General features: G+C 46.2%; 1 long non-coding RNA gene across 5 annotated transcripts; it reads left to right on the plus strand.

The window, feature by feature from the left end:
- Nucleotides 1-5,777: 5,777 nt before the first annotated feature.
- On the plus strand, nt 5,778-8,588 carry LOC109743214 (uncharacterized). 5 transcript variants are annotated; one of them, XR_005764590.2, is made up of 8 exons: nt 5,781-5,907; nt 6,091-6,156; nt 6,262-6,415; nt 6,522-6,621; nt 6,818-6,987; nt 7,542-7,665; nt 8,040-8,194; nt 8,441-8,588. It is a non-coding gene; the product is annotated as an uncharacterized lncRNA (long non-coding RNA). The 5 variants fall into 5 exon arrangements; XR_005764592.3 differs by having other exon boundaries at nt 6,262-6,343; nt 6,460-6,621; XR_012190350.1 differs by having other exon boundaries at nt 5,778-5,907; nt 6,262-6,621; nt 8,021-8,194.
- The last annotated feature ends 10,525 nt before the right edge of the window (nt 8,589-19,113 follow it).

Consider the following 19,113-nt stretch of genomic DNA (forward strand, 5'->3'; position numbering starts at 1 on the left):
CCGTCGTCCACCGCCCTGGTGCTCTCGGCGCGGCCTGGTCAACGTGGTCAACGACCGACATGCATCTGTAGTGGACTGTACGTGGAGAGGCCGACAGCTGGGTCCACGGCCGCACGCAAGAAAATGCCTCCTTATTACGCGCAAAATAATGATTCCTCCACCTGACATCAGGGACCCACCGAAAGGGCCTCTGTATTTCGCGAAAAAAATGTTAGCGCCGCTGACAGCTCGGACCCACCAGCTATATCTTCGCATGCAAGGAAGTTCCTCCTTATTACGCACAAAAAAAATGAATACTCCCCCTGTTAGCTAGGACCCAGTATAGTGGCAGGCTGACTTGTGGGCCTACTAAGTTGACGGGGACGGAGGGCTTTGTCAACTTAGTCAATATGCACGATTCTAGCTCCAGTGACCGTACGTTGTCCATCCAACGGTCGTAGTGCTTCTTCAACCTCTGGTCTTCCATCTCCAGCCGCCCAAACCAGCGTCGGTCGTGCCTCGTGCTTCTGCCTCCCGTGGCTGGCTGCGATGCGGCGGAGGCCTCACCGCCCCCTACTACTCCCACCGCTGGCCAGGCCATCCCTCTACTCACCCACACCCCCTGTTATTCTGCGGTGACGGCAGCCTCACACCGCAGCGACCCAGTGAACCCTCGTACTCCTCTACGCGTGGGCATCCACTTCCGCGTCTTCCCCGGCTCCGCGTCGTCCCCTTCCTAGGCCTCGCCGTCGTCCACCGCCCTGGTGCTCTCGGCGCGGCGTGGTCAACGTGGTCAAGGAACGGCTTCCATCGGATGTGGACTGTACATGGAGAGGCTGACAGCTGGGTCCACGGCCGCAGCAAGGAAGTGCCTCCTTATTACGTGCAAAATAATTATTCCTCCTCCTGACAGCTGGGACCCACCAGACGGGCCATCGTATTTCATGAAAAAAACGTTTGCCCCTGACTGCTGGGACCCACCAGCTACATCTTCGCACGGAAGGAAGTGCGTCCGGGCAAAAAAAACGATCCGCCCCCCTGACTGCTGGGACCCACCAGCTACATCTTCGCAGGCAAGGAAGTGCTGACAGTCGGAACCCACCTGGTCGAAGGGTACGTAGCGTTCTCATTCTGGTCGCGAACGTGTACGTACATATATACTGGTGGATGTAGAGGCGCGCACGTGTCGTAGTAGAGGCGCGTACGTGTCGTAGTAGAGGTGTGCACGTAGCATGTACACGTACGTACAGCGGCCAGGGTGCAAGAAAGAAAATACGGCCACGTATGTGTACATACGGGCAGGGTCTCGAACGCCTACTCGCGCATACGTACGGCCGGGGCTCGTGTACATGGCTGGGTCGGAACGGAGAAACAGCGTCGTCGTCGTGTTCATGGGGAGGCAACGGAATGCGTCGTGTTCATGGGGAGGCAACGGAATGCGTCGTGTTCAACGGGAGGCAACGGAATGCGTGGGAGCCAACCGGCTGGGTAGGAACAGAATGCGTCGTCGTGTTCATCGGGAGGGCTTGGACGGAACAACCGATGGAAACGAGGCCTGGCGTACCGCAGAACGGAGGAAACGGCCTTGTGTTCGACCGGCCACGTTTGAAACGGGATCCTGTTCATCGGGAGGGGTTTGGCGTACCGCAAAACGGAGGAAACGGACCTCCTACGGTCGAAATGGGGGTCCTGTTGATCGGGAGGGGTGTGGCGTACCGCAAAACGGAGGAAACGGACTTGTGTTGGAGCGCTACGGTCGAAACGGGGGTCCTATTCATCGGGAGGGGTGTGGCGTACCGCAAAACGGGACTCCACGAGATACTGTTCATCTCCACCGTCGACCCCCTCCAGCCTCCACGGGCTACTGTTCATCCACCGTCGACCTCCTCCAGCCTCCACCTGTGACTGTTCATCCACGGGCTCCTGTTCATCCAGCCTCCACCACGCGCTACTCCACCGGCTACTGTTCAACCAGCCCTCTCCACGGGCTCCTGTTCAACCACCCCTCCACGGGCTATTGTTCATCCAGCCCTCCACCGTCTAATGTTCATTCTGCCCTCCACGGGGTGGTCCTGTTCATCCTGCCCTCCACGGGGTCCTGTTCATCCAGCCCCAACCGGCTCGATCGATCGGGGTCCTGTTCATCCAGAGGCAACACCACGGGGTCCTGTTCATCCACCCCCACCGGGAACTGTTCATCCAAACCCCCCCCCCAGCAACGCTCACTGTTCATCCAGAGGCAGCATCGATCGGCTTCAGTTAGCAGCAGTAGCGAAGGAATCGCTCGATCGAGTTCAGTTAACAGCCATCGATCGATCGCTCGGGTTCAGTAACGCGTAGCCTGCAGTGCAATCGCTTGGGTTCAGTTAGAGCCCAATGCCTCGCTCAGGTTCAGTTAGAGCCAACGCCTCGCACACACGCGCGTACGTGTACGAGAGAAACGTGCATCGCTCGGCCCCCGACCTCCCACCGTAACCGGGAACTCCCCGAAATTTTCCTCGCCCTCGCTTCTACCACGGTTTTTTCCATCATGGACGGCCCAAAGAATGTCATGCAGCTGCGTCTCCGGCCCGCCCAGGACGAAAAGCCCATTTTTTGTCATGATTTTTTGTCATCTCTACTCCTAATGTCTCAGTTGGTAGTCTCCGTTCCGGGTTTATTTTCGTCCCACCATTTTCGTCCGGTTTTTTTCGTCCTCTCCCCCACCCCACCCCACGCAGGCCAAAAAAACCCCACACCCGGCAGAAAAAACGCTCCATCGATCCTATCCTTCATTGCCGACTCCTCTCAATCCCATCTCTACTCCAATACGATCCGCCGCCGAGATCCGAGACGATCCTCCGCTGCCGAGGACCGATTGGAGCTGCCGCCGGCGCTGGCCAGCCTCCCCACCGATGTGCGCGCCGGGTCGCCGCTCCCGCTCCCGCAGCCGAGCATAACAGCAGCGGCGGAGCCCCAGCCGCCACCACATTCCTCCTGCTCTCCGGCAAGTCCGCCCAGGACCAGCAGCTCCTCGCCTCCGCCGCCGGCGAGCTCTCTCTGGCGGAGGAGGGCGGGGGCGAGCTCGCCGTCTCCCTCGCACTCGACGCCAGTGGGGACGCGGGCTACGATGCGGCCGCCTACATGGGCGTGCTCCAAGCGCGGTGCTTCGGGAGGTGGATGCGTTGGTCGCCGCGGATGGCATCCACGCACGACCTCGTGATACAGTGAGTGCAAGATTTTTTTTCTTTTGAGTCTCGCTACATTAGAAAAAGTAATAAACGATGAATTTCCTCTTGAAATCGCTCAAATTGGGCTTACTCTTTGCTTCCCCTCTGTCTATAGGAACTTTGCCAAACTTCCGGTGGGCGTCGTGTGCGCCACATACATGCAGTTCAAAGGCAGAGGTGCGTCAAATATGTATGCCAATTGGTGCTTGTTTTTGTTGTCCCTTTTAGTGTGTATCTCTGATGATTTTTCAATCTCGGTGATCAATGTCTGTCACTTTGGTGGGGAGATGAATTGTGTTGTTCTGTTTGTTGTATGTTCAGTTGATGATTCGCTTGACATATCCACAAGGTACAGTATGTGTGATCCAACCACACATCGCATAGTTGAATTCCGAAGCAATTAGCTTGATTACCTGCAGTCCATCTAATTCTCATCTAATGCTGATTAGTTTAAGCGAGTCAACACATAGGACGGAAAGACCCTTTTATAGTTTTCTCAAGGGGAGTGTACCGTGTGCGGGGGCATATCTCTGTTCCTTTGTATGGTTGTTTAACAATTTGTGAAATGCTTGTAGTATGATAATCTAGATAGTGGGGATATGTTACAGAAAGTGTTGTGCCTGGCCTCACATGTACATGAGTTGGTTTATCATTAAGTGCTCTCTTTCCCACTAAATTTCACATCTGCCATCTGAAAAAAACAAATCCACATTTACCTGATTTCAAGTTCTTATGGACCTTATGGTAAAGTATTTAAGTAATTTTAGTCGGCTCAAAAGGCTCCAAGATTCTTTGTCTATCATTTCCTGTTCAAAACTGACAACAGAACTTTGTGAAGCCTTTCAGTTTGTCTTTGTTTCAGTTACTTTACCATTCGGTCTTAATGCCTGAACTATGTGAACATTGTCAGCTTAGTAAAATGGTATGAACTTGTGTGCCATACACATAGCAGGTCGAAAAACTACCACTGTATTTGCATATACTGCTTGTGACACAATTTTCTGAAAACATGTTGGTGGTCATTGGTCAACAAAAGTTTTCAGCATTCGGCACGGTGTTAATATTCTTGAATTTATTGTGCTTCTAGAATTATAGATTTCCGAATAATTAGATGGTCAGCTATGCAATATAATATTCCCATAGTATTGAAATATTTTGTTCTGCAAATAGTCCTTCAGCAAATGGCGCTTACACTTAATATGGGATACTCCAAATCCATAAGAGCAGGCTATATCTGATATTTTCTCCATACAGAGTCAGCAGCGACTTGATTTATATTTCCGCTACTTGTCAATATGATGGCCCGTTGTAAATAAATGAGGCATGGCCATCACTTATACTTGGGAACTACTTTTCAGTGATAGCTGTATTGACTAAGGTACTATTTTTCTTTCTTAAAGATTGATTTCTTCAGTGGTGTGTGTTTTACTTTACAGTTTTGATAAGATTCCATTGCCAACACACTTTTTTTCTTGACAGGGAACTACGGCGGGCTTATGCCTACTGACTATATTCGAAACTATCAGAGTGTATAGCAGATTAGAGCAGATTACAGCAGCCTTAAAGGTAAAATGATCTGAACATTTTTTTCCACAATACACAGGTAGTACATAGTAATAGCCCTCTTAATAATTCCTATATAAAAGTATGATCGAAACATTTTGTTGAGTTGTTTTTGGACCAGATTGTTGGCCATTAACAGTTATCCATGGCACTAAAACTACTTGATCTCAATACATTCACCTCACAACACTTGTTGGCGAAAACATGTGCTATAGCACCAAAGTAGTTGAGGTCAAATTAATGAGGTGATAGCTAAACTCCTTAAACTGGATATATTTGTGTTTTGTTTGCTTCAAGTATATAGACATATATTCCTTGATCAAAACTCATTGACACTGCTACCACTAATTTGCTTCAGGTCATCGACTTGAAGATTGATAAATATGGTTCTGTTATTATGCAGGAGTTGTGTGATCTGAGGAGAAACTATTCTCTTGCAAATCGGATAATTGTTGTAGGAATTAAAAGGCACACGATTGTACTATTGTTCTGGGTTCGTTTCTTACGTTCCTCGACCCTAATGTCTACATGAGGTGTGAGTTCAACGGATACAGGAAATCACATTACTAATAGAATGGTAGGAAGAATCACGGTGATTCATACAAAAATTCACTTAATTTATCATATAATGAATCATATAATTTATCAGCTGCCTCAACGGCTCACACTTTTGCAAGTCTTCATATTTTAGAAAATACGACTGAATTTGATAATTGGATCAAATGCAGTTATATGTCTTGTACTTGCTTTGGTTGAATCTGAAATGTTGTCAGAAACATAACGAACCACTTAGATATATAAAGCATTGATCTGTGCAGAACTGAGAGATGTTGTGTTTTTACAGTTCTTACGTTGTCTGATTGAATTTTCTTATCCCACATTTTTTTCAGATGCCGCACCAAAGAAAATGCTCTCAGCCTTGGACAATCCATTCACTCGATTCTTGAAACCATTACCTTTTCTGAAGCAAGACTAGCTAGCACCTAAGGTGCCCTGGCAGGTGTACGTTTATCCATTGGCTACCCGTTGGAGCATCACTTGCGGTGCTCTTTGTAATGTCACTTGGTGGGTTTTGCAGAAATGACTGTCTAGAGACGTTTTATCTTGATAATTGACAAAATAAGAGTGCAAAATATTTGACAGCAGATCGCTTATGGTAAGACCTAGCTATTATCAATAATTTTAGTCCATTAAATGCGGTCTTAGTGAAAGGGTGTTCTTTTATCATGGCTGAAGGTTGCATGACTTCTGCTAGGTGTTTTGATACTTTTCGGTCTCTACTTGAATGTTGCGTACCTAATTTTTTAGTGGCCAACAATCTTGCACTGATTCTTACTAGGGGTCATCAAGGAAACTCAATAGATGGCTATTTCAGTGGAGATTATACCAGAGATGTTGTTTTGAAGTAAGCTCCTGCACACCATTCTTTTGTAGTTCTTTCAGAAGTAATGTTTCATTCTTTTACTTGAGACTAGAGTGGTTGATGCTCATTCATCTTAATTTAATACAGAGTATATGCCAGGAGAGAAAGATATACTTGAAACCCGATGAGGTCAATGATGTGGAGATTTTACCAGAGATGTTGTTTTCAAGTAAGATTTTGTGTGAGATTATATCGATCGCACCAGCACGCCACATTGTTGCTCCACGGCAAAGGCAGCGAGGTAATTTTTCTTTTCGCACCGATGTAATTTTCCTTTTCTTTTAGCCCACTCCCAGGTCTCTTCCGTTCATATTCTAATCACGCATGGTGAGCGGCGGTTTCGACAGCGACTGGCTGGCTGCTGCTGGCTTGTACGTGTGGAAGGCAGTTGTTCACGGCAGACCAGTGAGCGGCGGCGGGTGGGCGCGACCACATGGTGGTTGGAAGGTAGGCTTCGTGGCGTTCAGCCTCGGCCACCATCGTACCACGATCTCGGCCCACCCAGAAAGTTGGATGAAGAGGTGGTGGACGGTGAGGACCAATCATTATAGCTGCTACTCCATTACATCCGCTCCTCGAAAAGCTCCCTGAGCCCGACCAACAATGGGATCTTCCTCTGAGGTTCACGCTACTCCTTGTCCAGACTGATCCCGGAGAGGAGAACAAGCCTCCGAGCACGTGCTCGTCAACTCCATGCCGGCCGCTCCAAGCGCCCCTGCTTCGTGTCTTCAAGGCAGGCGCCGAGATAGCCTTTGCAGCGAGCTGTGGTGTGTGGACTCTGCGGCGAGATGGGATTCAGAATCCTTTTCCGTGGTGAGATAACCCTGCCACCACTCATATGCCATTGCATATAAGTGAATCTGTTTTATAGAAATCAATCTTGCACGGTGGTTAGCTCTGTAATTTATTTTATTCCATAGCAGACTGAGGTTCTCACAGCCTATTTGCTGGAACGCCAACGAGGAGTCATTTTTCCATCTCCACAAATATTCTTGGTCTCTTCAAATTAACTGCTTCTTAATCCAACTACCATTTTTCAAGATTAGTTCATTTATATAATATTTATTTTTGTACCAGTGTTGATCAAGTAGGTTATTATTGTGAGGAATCAGCAGTAGGATGCACATGTATTTGTTTCTTGCCACTGGTTGCAAAAGCCTAAAAAATGATATGTTTTATTCACCTCTTAACAGTAATACGAGTATTTTGTTTATTTCCTACTCCCTTTTAGTGTTTACTGATTAGTCACTCTTAAAGGTGAATGCATGTGTATAATAGGTGTGTCATGGCTGCATTTTGCGGCCCCTGACTACTGGAAAGTAATCTCCTTTGGATGATTTGTATTTTTTTCTGGAATTTGTACTTAGATAGCACATCCAAGGAAGGAAGGAGATTGAGGTTGGCACCTCCTGAAGGCATGCATGCTCTTCACCGAGAGAGGGAAGGGCATCTTTTTCTTGGGTTGCAGTTTCCACCTTGTTGTTGGGTGAGGTGAGTCATGATTTCTCTCCTCCCGCTTCATTTTTAGAGATAATGAACTGTAATTTCTGTTTTGTGCTCATGAATTGCATACTTGGAGGTTTATTCGATTTAGAGATATCACACACACACACACACGCACGCACACGCACGCACGCGCACGCGCACACACGCACCCACACGCGCACGCGCACGCACACACGCACACACACACACACTTATGATCTATAAGAGAAGCTGCGATTTTGGCAATAGATGCGCGACAAAGTAGTGGTTGGTGTTGGGTTTAATCAATTATCAAATGTTTTGCCAATAACAGAAAATTACCTTCCTCGTAAATTTATTGTCCTTCTGTTTCATGGTCCAGCTGATTCGTTGTTTGTCAGAGCTCTTGTGGATAATCAGACATGGGGTGCATGGCAAAATTAGGACAGACTGAAGGCAGCAAATTCTGCGTTGGCCGTGCACTTTGAGGAGAAGACATTGTCTTTGTATAAGTGCCCCTACAATCATCTCTTTACAGCAGAGATAAGGCCTTCAGGTAATTTGTGATGATCTTTTTAGCATTCTTAATTGATGACATTTCTGAAGGGAGATGATCCTCAGCATTTCATAGTTATTTTTTGTACTGTTGTAATCTCAAATTTCACATTCGAACTTAACTTGTTATCAAATAATTTTGGAACAAAATTTTACGTTTACCTGCCCTCCACAGAACCAAAGGTTCACGAGGACTTTTGTTGCTCTAATGCTTCTTCGATGACCATCTCGCCGTTCGCCCTTGCAGATAGATATGGCCGCATAAATCGCACCGATGGATCCAGTCCTTCGCTAGGTCCAACCTACCCTGCACCAGCCTCAAGCACGTGAGACATTGTTACCTTGTGTTCTAACTGGTTACCACAATCAAATCCATTTTTCCCAGTTAAATTAGTTAGCTCATTTTGTTGATAACTGAGTTGCATTGGTAATATATACTGAACTGTCTTTGGCATTCTGTTTTGCAATATATTCTAATTGTCAAGATTTTTGCTACATTTTTGGTGTAGATTTTAGGGACATTAATGTAGTGCTAATGCCTTCCGTGCAGGTCATTCAGTCAACACATATTCTGTCTTTTGGCATGTGTATGCTTGCTCTTGTGCTCATGTTGTAATCGTGACCTGTAATTAGTCCATGATCCTTGTGTGACCAGAAGTTGGGCATAACTGCATTGTTACTGAGAAGATGTGAATATTAACTTAGGGATCGGAGCTGAAGCTCTAGCCGATAGCAAAGATATGAAGTCTGTGCTCTGTCTTATGTTTGCAAGTATATTGATGTAACTTCACATCTTGAATGGAGTCACTCCTATGTGTACTGCCGCTGTAATTACACAACATGAATTTTCCGTTTTTGTGATCAGAAATTTTGCCAAGAAACTTGTTGGATTAACTACGATTTTGTCCTATTTACTACTAGCATTTATTCTTATCTCTCAACATATTCTTGCCCCTATCTAGGACAGTCGGAAGAAGAGAGCTTCGACTGGGAAACAGCATGTTGAAGCAATACCTCTTGTTGAACCACCCAAAACCAAAGAAGCCTCTTAGATTGCGAGAGGCATGTTGTGTTTAGTAAGAAACTTGGCGTAAAATATCCAAAATATCAGGAACACTATGTATTGGGCAGACCTGAAATACTAATATAAGTGTATCCAATTTTTCCTACGATTCCCTTCCTCGCCCATGGACGTGGACCACGTCTTTGGCTTTGCAAGTCCAAGGCTCCAAGCTAGGCGTTATTTTTCATAAAGCTTCTATCGATTTCTAATCAAAATATTTCTATTAGCGTAACCCTACCTGGCGACCTCCATCAGCCGGAGGTATTCCTGGAGTCAAGGCAAGCATGTTGACCAATTGACGTAAATGTGCAATGTAAATTTACCTCGGCACTTTGTTTTTGAATGTGATGGCGTTGTCTGATACATCTCCTCTGCACCATAAATTTACGTAGGATTAGATTAATGTTAAAAGGCCCGTAGCAACGCACGGGCATTGTACTAGTAGAAGTAGGAGCCCACCACATCTATGATGATACCGGGTTTTGTCACAATTATCGTCATAGAAGTGTCATATGTATGACAGAAAAAAAATTCGTTCGGCCCAAAATGTCACGGATGTGTCTTTTTTTGTAGTGAGAAGCGGAATTCAACGAAGTCATGATGGTTCCTTCGTCTGAGCAACTTCAAAGTGGGAAGTGGGCCTGTGATTTGACGGCTCATTAGTCATTGTTACTGTGGTGCGACGACCTGGGTGACTCTCCCTTGGAGTTCTGCGTGCATGGCAAGTGGACCAGGATGGTCGACGTCCCACATGTTGGCGAACGGAAGTATTCTTTCCGATATCGAGGAGCAAGGAAACCGCGTGGTATAGTATCACTGCTGATTGGTTCGCAAAAAAATAGTATCACTGCCGATTTATAATTATTTTTTATTTCTGATCAATGCTAGCGTTTCAACTCTTACGACGAAGGGTGCCAAACACGGCACGTGCTGGATGTCCCACACGCCAGCGAAAGGAGTGGGACATGAACAGCGTGGTAGAGCCCAGCGTAAAAAAACAGCGTGGTAGAGCGTCTCCACTTCTTCCACTTCTGGGTCGGAGACCACACGTAGTAGTACTTAGTGGTATGAACGATACAAAGTGCGACCTGGAGAGAAAGACACGTCTAGTTGGAAGGTCTCGGGGCATACACATAGACAAATATAAAAGTTAATATGTGCGTCCAACTAATATAGTAGTAGTAGAGTACTTAGGCACGTACTCCATAACATCACCGTGCATTGCACGTACAACATTTAGTGGTAGTACGTAGTAAGAGACAAATGCCGCCCAAGAGTTCCCTTCTCAACCTACTTTTGGGTGTTTGGTAGAGTGTATGGAGGGTGCATGAGTCCACACTGGTTTAGCACAAATACACTAGAAGCATGCATGAAGAGAGCATGCATGAAGAGGGGTGTTGAGTTGAGCATGCATGAAGAGGGAACAACTATGCTGAGACGAGAACGCAACCAAACCCACCCTATATGCCACGCATGTTCATACCATTTGTGCCTTTCTACTTCACTTACTACGCTACATTACTCAGGTTCGTACGTCCACTCCTGGGTACATGTCCGTCTCGTAGTTCCAGTCCCACGTGTTCTTCATATAGATGGAACTATCCTTGCATAACACGTGCACCTTGATGCTAGATGTCTCGCGTGTTGGCAAAAGGATGAACAAAGCTCACGTAAAAAAAATAGAGTGGAAGAACATAGATTCCGGACGACCGAGAAGGAGCAAGGAACCTCGTGGTGGAGCGTCTGCACTCATAATATTTAATATTATTCAGCGATATAAAATTAACCAATCATCTCCAAAGTGGACTGGAAGAGTACGAAACACGGCAGCCCAGTGTAGTTACATCATACTAGTACATGGCTAACCCACGCTATCACCATATTTCTTGGCTTCCGTGCGACACCTATCTCTAGTAATCCAGCAGCCTGTATCGCTTCTCCCTCCTCGTCTCTATCAAAGTGCGGCGGGCTGGCGTTTCTGCCGTCTATTGAGGTCGGTTAACTATCACATGTTAGCGACATGCCAAGAGCATTCAAAAAAAATTCCTTTCACGTTCCGTTTTCAAAAACAAAAAAATCCTTTCACGTATGAATTTGCCTGTATGCTTTGAGCAACTTGCATGTCCTATACTGCTCCTGTTTGATACTCTAACTTAGCTGGAGGTTAGACTAACTCATGACTAACCCTGAACTAACTGTAGCCAAAGAGGTGTTTGGGTGACAGGGTTAGATTGACAATAAATGCACTTCATGGAGAGAGAAAAGTGATTTTTTAGTGGTCCCAATGAGAACTATCTCCAGTTAGCACCTCTTGGGTGGGATAGTTTTTTTTGGTGGGTTCGGTGCAACTTGCTCCAATTTAAACCCTCATGCTTGGATACTTTAGGGCTATTTGAGCCCCAACTAGCTCAAACTAACTCTAACCCATGGATCCAAACAGGGCCTATGGCCAGTCTCGACGCAGACCAGTCGCGTGCACCGGGAAGCGGCGCTCTCTCGGCCGTCGCGCCACTTCAAAGCCGACGCCAGTGAGAGGTCGCCTCCGCTCTGGCCGGGCATTAATGCGGCACTGACGCTCCAGGGCGACACTGACCGTTTCACGCGGGAAGCACGCGCTGGCAAGGGAGTATAGGTTTTGAACCGTTTCAGGTGTAGTACTGGTAGTTTGCAAAACTACACAATTATTGCACTCAGTTTCCTAAGAAATTGTGGTAAAAAATGTTACTCCATAGCCCGCTTCCCTTCTCCTTCCTCTTCCACCGCCCGCGCACGTCCGCGGGAAGCGACCGGTCAACCCTTATATAGGAGTGCTAGCACAAAAAGATGCATGCATGACCACTAAAATTTCCATATTAAAGCGCCGCTCCGGCGGGAGTATGGCGTATGTTGTTACCTTCGGCCGGCCCATTGCTACCGGGCGACGGCGACCAGAGAAGAGGCGGCGGGAGGGGAATGAATGCAGCTACTGTTTGGGTTCGCCTTCCGGCTTAAATAAATGCGCAGCATCACGTGTACCCGCGGGTGCACAAATTGTAACATACGTGTCTGCTTAAGTGGGCGTCACGTAACTGGTGTGTGTGTGTGAGAGATTCTAAGAGACAGAGTGCGTGTGTGCAACTCTACTCTTCGGACATGTACTCAACCTTTTGCATCGGGATATAAGTATAATGTTATTTACTTTAGGTAGTGATTTACGTGGCCATGTTAACGTGGTTGTGTCAAAAAAATGTCACTTCCTGCTCGTGATTTGCGTTATATAATTACAAGCAAGATTCTCGTGCATTGCACGGAACATCAATATGCATTTTTTTTACAGAACACCTGTTGTGATTGACCCATGCAGGTGTAATCCCATGTGTAAAAACTAATGATATCTCGAGAATTTTATCGGAAAACTGGTATCTCGAGAATGTCATCGAAAAAATGAAAGATGAGAGATAAGGCGAGGAGGAGTGGAGCGTGGTGGTGACTGGTGGTCGGAATGGGCGGAGGCATGGGGATGGACGGCGCCGGCAGGCGGCAGCGGCCACCATGCATGCTAGATTGTTCCAGAGACTTATTCCTTTTTTAATTGCTGAGCAATGAGGTTGCGGGAGATAATGATGTGGAGAGAGGTGCGGGTATCTTTTGTCAAATTATCATAGTTTGCTTTCTATCCTCAGATATAGATCATACGGTCTGTATTACAAGATGGCAGGCACACCATCACCGCCAACTCGTTTTTTTATAAGGGTACAGATGATAAGTTTGCTGACTACTAAAGTAAAGTGGAATTTGTCCATGTTATGCAAGTAAATAAAGGTGATTGTTTATCATACGGGTAAGGTTGGATGAAGGGTGGTAGGAACAAATGCTCCGCCTAGAGCATGTGTGTGTGAGATGGAGTCTTAGTGTGTGTGTGGGGTGTGTGTGTGAGAGAGAGAGAGAGAGGAGAGAGAGATGGAGTCTTAGTTTGTGTGTGTGTGAGAGAGAGAGAGAGAGAGATGGAGTCCTAGTGTGTGGGGGGGGGGTGTGCGTGCGTGCGTGTGTGTGTGTGTGTGTTTGTGTGTGTGTGAGAGAGAGAGATGGAGTCTTAGTGTGCGTGTGTGGGGGTGCGTGTGTGTGTGTGTGTGTGCGTGTGTGTGTGTGTGTGTCGCGGGGTCCTCTGTGGAGGATGTAATTTAAGTGTGCATGGCTTCATCATAGAGAGGTGATGTGTATGGCAGAGGCCACCAACGATGGGGTGCGAGAGAGAAAATGCACGTAGAGAGGGAAGAGAAGGTGTGTGCGCGTGAGAGGAGTCGACATTGAGAGAACGTGTTTGTTCGAGAGACACCGAGGAAGACTACTATATATCGATGGTGCATGTAGGCGGGAATTAAACAAAGGGATGGTCTTATTGGTTTCGGGGATATATGGGAAGAGTGAGAGGCGGGGGGGTAGCTAGAAGGAGATTGTTAAGTGTGAGTGTGTGTTTTACCCATCCAGGCGGAAGTTATGTGCACAACAGAGGAGAACGATTTGATGTGGCGTTAGGATTGAGGGTAATTAAACGTATGGAGACATAGAGACCTTGAACGTGCATGTGTGAGAGGTATACATGTATACGTGGGATGTGTGTGTGTGCGCGCGCGCATGATCGAGATAAAAGAAAGAAGACATAAGTCATAAGATCAACGACATGGGAGAGACGGATCGGTATGACAATATGCATGCATGTGAGAATGCAGGGAAGAAGGCCCGACAATTGAGCATGTGTTTTTGTCTTTAAGAGATAGTGGCGTGGGCTGGAGCATGCATCTATGGCGAGCAGAGGGAGTGAGGCGCAACGATTGTGCAAAAGAGACCAACCTATAAATGCATATGTATGGAGAGACATATATAGTGTGGGTGATAGGAAGCAAGAATCCGTGCGAGAAATAAATGTTGACGGAGAAACTACAGATAGATACAGAGATGGAGATGCTAGCTAGAGGGACATCCGCTAGTTTGGGTGTTGGAGATGACCGTCGGGTGGTTCAAAGGGTGAAGTTATATATGTGTGTGAGAGGGCACTTGACTGCATGTAGAGAGAAACATATGTAGTGTGCGTGATAGGAATCAAGAGTGAGGGCGAGAAAGAAGGTTGATCGAGAAACAGATAAATAGAAAGATAAAGATGCTAGCTAGTGTGCGTTAGATATAGGAGTCGAGTGGATCAGAAGGCTGGGTTATGTGTGTGGGTGTGAGAGAGATAGAGAGAGGGTGCATGTGAGTCACATACAAACAGATATCAGGGAGAAATGAGATCCAGAGAGACGGAGTTTTGTGTCTGCGAGAGAGAAAGATATTTCACAACGAGAGTGATAGCTAGAGAGACATATGAGGGAACGCAAGATATCTCTAGGGAGAGAGGGTGTGTGTGAGCGACATACAAGAGAACAATGGAGAAATATGAGACCCTCGGAGACAGAGTTTGTGTTTGTGTGTGAGAAAGAGATATTGAAGAGGAAGAGTCGTAGGTTCTCATATCCAAGGAGCGAAAGACATCTGTGTATGAGGGGTGTGCGAGTGGCACACATGGGAATAGTAGAGAGAAATGAGACCCCGAGAGACAAAGTTTTGTGTTTGTGTGAGAGAAAGAGATTCCACATGGAGAATCATAGTTAGAGACACATAGCAGGGAGCGAGATATACTTAGAGAGAGATAGAGTGATGAAGGTCGAGGGAGAGAGTACCGTCAGTGTGTTACGAAGATAAAAGATCATTGTCGACATACAGGTAGCACGAGAGATACCTGAGAGACGATGAACGCGTATAGGTCCAGAGAGATAGTCCTATATAAGCATGAGTGATAGCTATATGAGACGAATATCTGGATTAAAGGGGATTCAAATATTTAAACTGGAGATCACGACATCGATAATATCATAACGCAAATTGGTGTATCAAACATGCATATTCATTTGAATTTGGGCACACGTGTAATGTTATATAGTTTATCAATATTGGTGATCCATAGATTCTTCAATTACAAACAATGCATGGTTTATATGCAATTAATTTCTAAACAGGATTACACTATATGTTGCGTGTGTGAAACACATTATACATGTTTGAGAAGCAAAAAAACCGCATGAAACACAAATTAATTGGAGACAGTTAGCGAGGAATGCATACATTGGATTTCAACATAAAGTGGTTTTAAATATTTGAAAATCCAAATTGATGGATACAACCTTATGAATATGAGATCATGCCATTTGTAAACCATATTTATGTATAACTAGTGTTGTGCTTTTGAAAGTATATATAAAAAATGATGTATATAGAATGTAATTCCAATTGAAAATGGATCCCGCCCGAAAAAAATAGAATACAAACGGGATTCGAATTGAGTTGGCACGGTAAACGTGCACTCTGCAAAATTTGAACGAAGCGGGGAAAGTCGCAGTAACTACCCGAAACCAAAATCTGCGAGATGGAAATCACTACTGCCTATCCCTGCCACGCAAAGCCTATCTGCTGGATTTCTATAGGTTTCGATAGGGGTAGGTTTGTAATTTCACCCAAACGTGACGTAACCGCCTCTCACCCAGATTCATACACGGTGGGCGCCAAAACACAGTGTGTCCTCGGCCGAAAATCGACTCCCTCCCGATTCATATTCATACACGGTGGGCGCCAAAAACAAACTCTCATCGGCAAATATTCGGTGTATGCGAGATTACCGTCCTATCCCCAACCGACTAATGTTGCTGTGATGTAGTACAAATTTGAAACGGGGGCTAAGTTTGTAAATTTCCTCGCATTTGAGACAAGCGCGCCCTGAATACATGGTTCCCCTTCCTCTCTACCTCCCTTTTCCCCATTCATACTCCGTGGGCGCCAAAACACCCTCTCCACCCCACCCTCCTTCGTCCGCCGCCGTCCGCCACCCCATCCACCGCCGTCCTCCTCCACCATGCCGGAGCTGATACCCCGATGCCGTCGTCCATTACAAGAGATCGACCTCTCTCATCCACGGCTTCGGACCGGGATCCTAGCATCCCATCCTCTCGCTTCATCCCCGTCGTCGTCCACCTTGCCGGCGCCGCTCCTACGACCGTCTCGTCCACCGCGCCCCGCCGCCACCGTCTACCCTCCTAGATCTGCTTCCACGCCGCCGACAGCCATCGCTACTGCAGCACCGTCAAATTCTCAGCAGATGCGTACACGGCGCCGCACCAGAGGCGGTACTCTTTCGTATCTGCTCAACTTATTTATCACAGCAAGAAAATAGATCGCCACTGCTTTACTCTGATTTCTTGTCTTGGTTGCGAAGTTGCCTTTGTCCGGTTTGCACCTTCAGATCCACCATGGCACGCTCAACACTATACTCCCAATGCTTATGGTTTTCCCCTTTTATATTCCACACTAGTTAAATCACAGTAGACTAAATTTCAAAATTGGGTCAGTCGATTTTTCAGAGCTCGCCGGAGTTCACCGGTGCGATCGAAGGGGCTCGGGTGGTTGTGGGGCCACGCCGAATGAAGAAAACTCGACGCGGGTGGGGGTTGGGGCGGGGGTGGGGGGTGGGGTGGCAGAGGAACACAGGCGATGGGGGCCGATGGTCCGGCCGGCGGCCCGTGCGGTGTTCTGTATAGGAAGAATCAGAGATGAGGAAGAAGAAGGGTTAGGAGACGTAGGATCTTCATCCAACCGCCTGAAATGGTCGAGAGACAGCTGGGAGTTGCATTCTTAATGCGCTCTGGTTCATCATGTGTGGGCACTGCGCAACCAACATTTTGTTATCCAAAATTTGCTTGCTCTTCTTTACCATGTTCCTCTTCCGTTCTTCTTTAATATGTACTCTCTCCGTACCTAAATACAAGTCTTTGTATAGATTCCACCATGGACTACATATGGAGCAAAATGAGTGAATCTACACTTTAAAATGTATCTGAATACATCTGTATGTGATCCATAGTGGAAATCTCTACCAAGACTTATATTTTGGAACGGAGGGAGTATGATAGTAGTACAGTATGTTCCTTGTACTGAAGATGAGCAGGGATATTTGCAGTGTAGAGGTCTATACGGTCGGCTGTGATGGACACTTTGAGCCTCTTTGATTCGTAGGATCTTGTAAACATAGGAATAGGATTTGTAGTCGCCTGCCCACTTGAATCCTATAAGAATAGCAAGGAAATGCGGGGAGCTGTGTCGCCTTTGAGAGTTACACTGATATTAACAGTACCGCACCTTCACTTGAAGAGAGCTGGTATCCGAAGCCTTTCTAGCCGTACCGGCAATACTAGCACATATATTCCAGCAAGTTCCACTTTGCTGATTTTACTCTGATGCTTAAGGTTTTCCCGTTATATCTACACTATGATCTGTGTAGCTGCTTTGTGTCGCACTAGCAGCAGTCCACTCTTGAAGCTAAACACTGCAATGACTTACAAAATTGGCACCAAGGCATTGAGTGCCATTCTGGATGCAATGAAACTCATACGCTCCCCACCTGTTGATTCTTGTTCAGAATATGATCCTAATGAATATTCTAACCTCGAGGAGTCAAAGGCAGATGGCCTGTCCTATTCACCCATCAAGGTGCCTGTTCTAATTTGGCAATGTTTTATTGATTCCGGGTATCTTGCATATGTTGTCTTGCATTTCTTCTACTTTGTTGCACCACCATCTGCTTAGTTTACTCATCATATATGTCGAGATGCCATGCCCATCCATTATCAATACATATTCCATCTGTCATCATACCATGTTTTCCACTCAAATGCTGTTCTTGTGCATCAGACATCAAAAAGGAAGAGGGTGATTGCCGAACCTGAAGGAGCACCAGCAAAGTCCTTGAAAAACATGGTGGCGCCGGAGAAATCAGACAGCACCCCACTTATATTGGCTGTACAACCAGTGACACAAAACGTAGGACCGACTCCAGCAGACTGTACCCATACTTCACTGGCCACACCACTAGCCCCACCACACAGGACCTGCACTCCAGCAAAAGGTATACCGATTTCATTTGCCATAGCACCAGCTGTACCACAGAAAAATCCCACTCCAGCAAAAAGTACAGCAAGTCCACCGGCCGAAGACCTATCCCAACTGCAGAGACGGCCAATTCCTGCAGATTGGAACCCCATTCCATTTATTCCCAGTTTAAAAGACAATGCTTTCAATGTTGTTAGGGACTACGTGCATATATTCCCATCATGGGAAGATTATTGTGAAGACAAACACCATTTTCACATCTTCCTGTCCAACTTACATGTAAGTGCTATTATTCATGGTTATTATTTTCCTGTTTTCTGCTGATTGAACACATCAATGATTTACATTACATTGTTGTAACTAGGCGAGGGTCAATCTGGATAGTCATGACGAGCAAAGCTTGCTTGTGCTTTTCAAGGAAGCATTGTAGCAGTATCGGTGTTACCTGAGGAAATCACACTTTGATGGCAAGTCTATAAACGAATTTCCGGTGAAGTCTCCTGTGCTAAATTTAGAAGACATTGAATGGAAAAACCTTGTTATGCACTGGTCTCGTTCCCAGGATGAGGTACTGTCTATGAAATCACATGACAATTTGAACTTCTACTTTTCCGCATGTGTCGTACGGATCTTTTTTGCAGGAAATATGCTCGAAGAAGAATTCCGGTTTGACAAGAACGATAGGATATCGCAAATATGCTGCCCGCTGCTTTGCTCTTGTTAGTACCTGTTGTCCTGTATCACTGTACTTGCATACATACCTGGTTCATTATGTGACAGCAGTATGCATGATAGCTTGCTTATCAATTGTTCGCTCCAAATTATCTGATCTATATGAATGGTTACATTAGTATATAATATATCCACTGCCAATGTTTTTTAGCTCTGCATTGTTCTTGTAAGTA

Source organism: Aegilops tauschii, chromosome 7, assembly GCF_002575655.3.
Source record: "Aegilops tauschii subsp. strangulata cultivar AL8/78 chromosome 7, Aet v6.0, whole genome shotgun sequence".
Lineage (NCBI taxonomy): Eukaryota > Viridiplantae > Streptophyta > Magnoliopsida > Poales > Poaceae > Aegilops > Aegilops tauschii.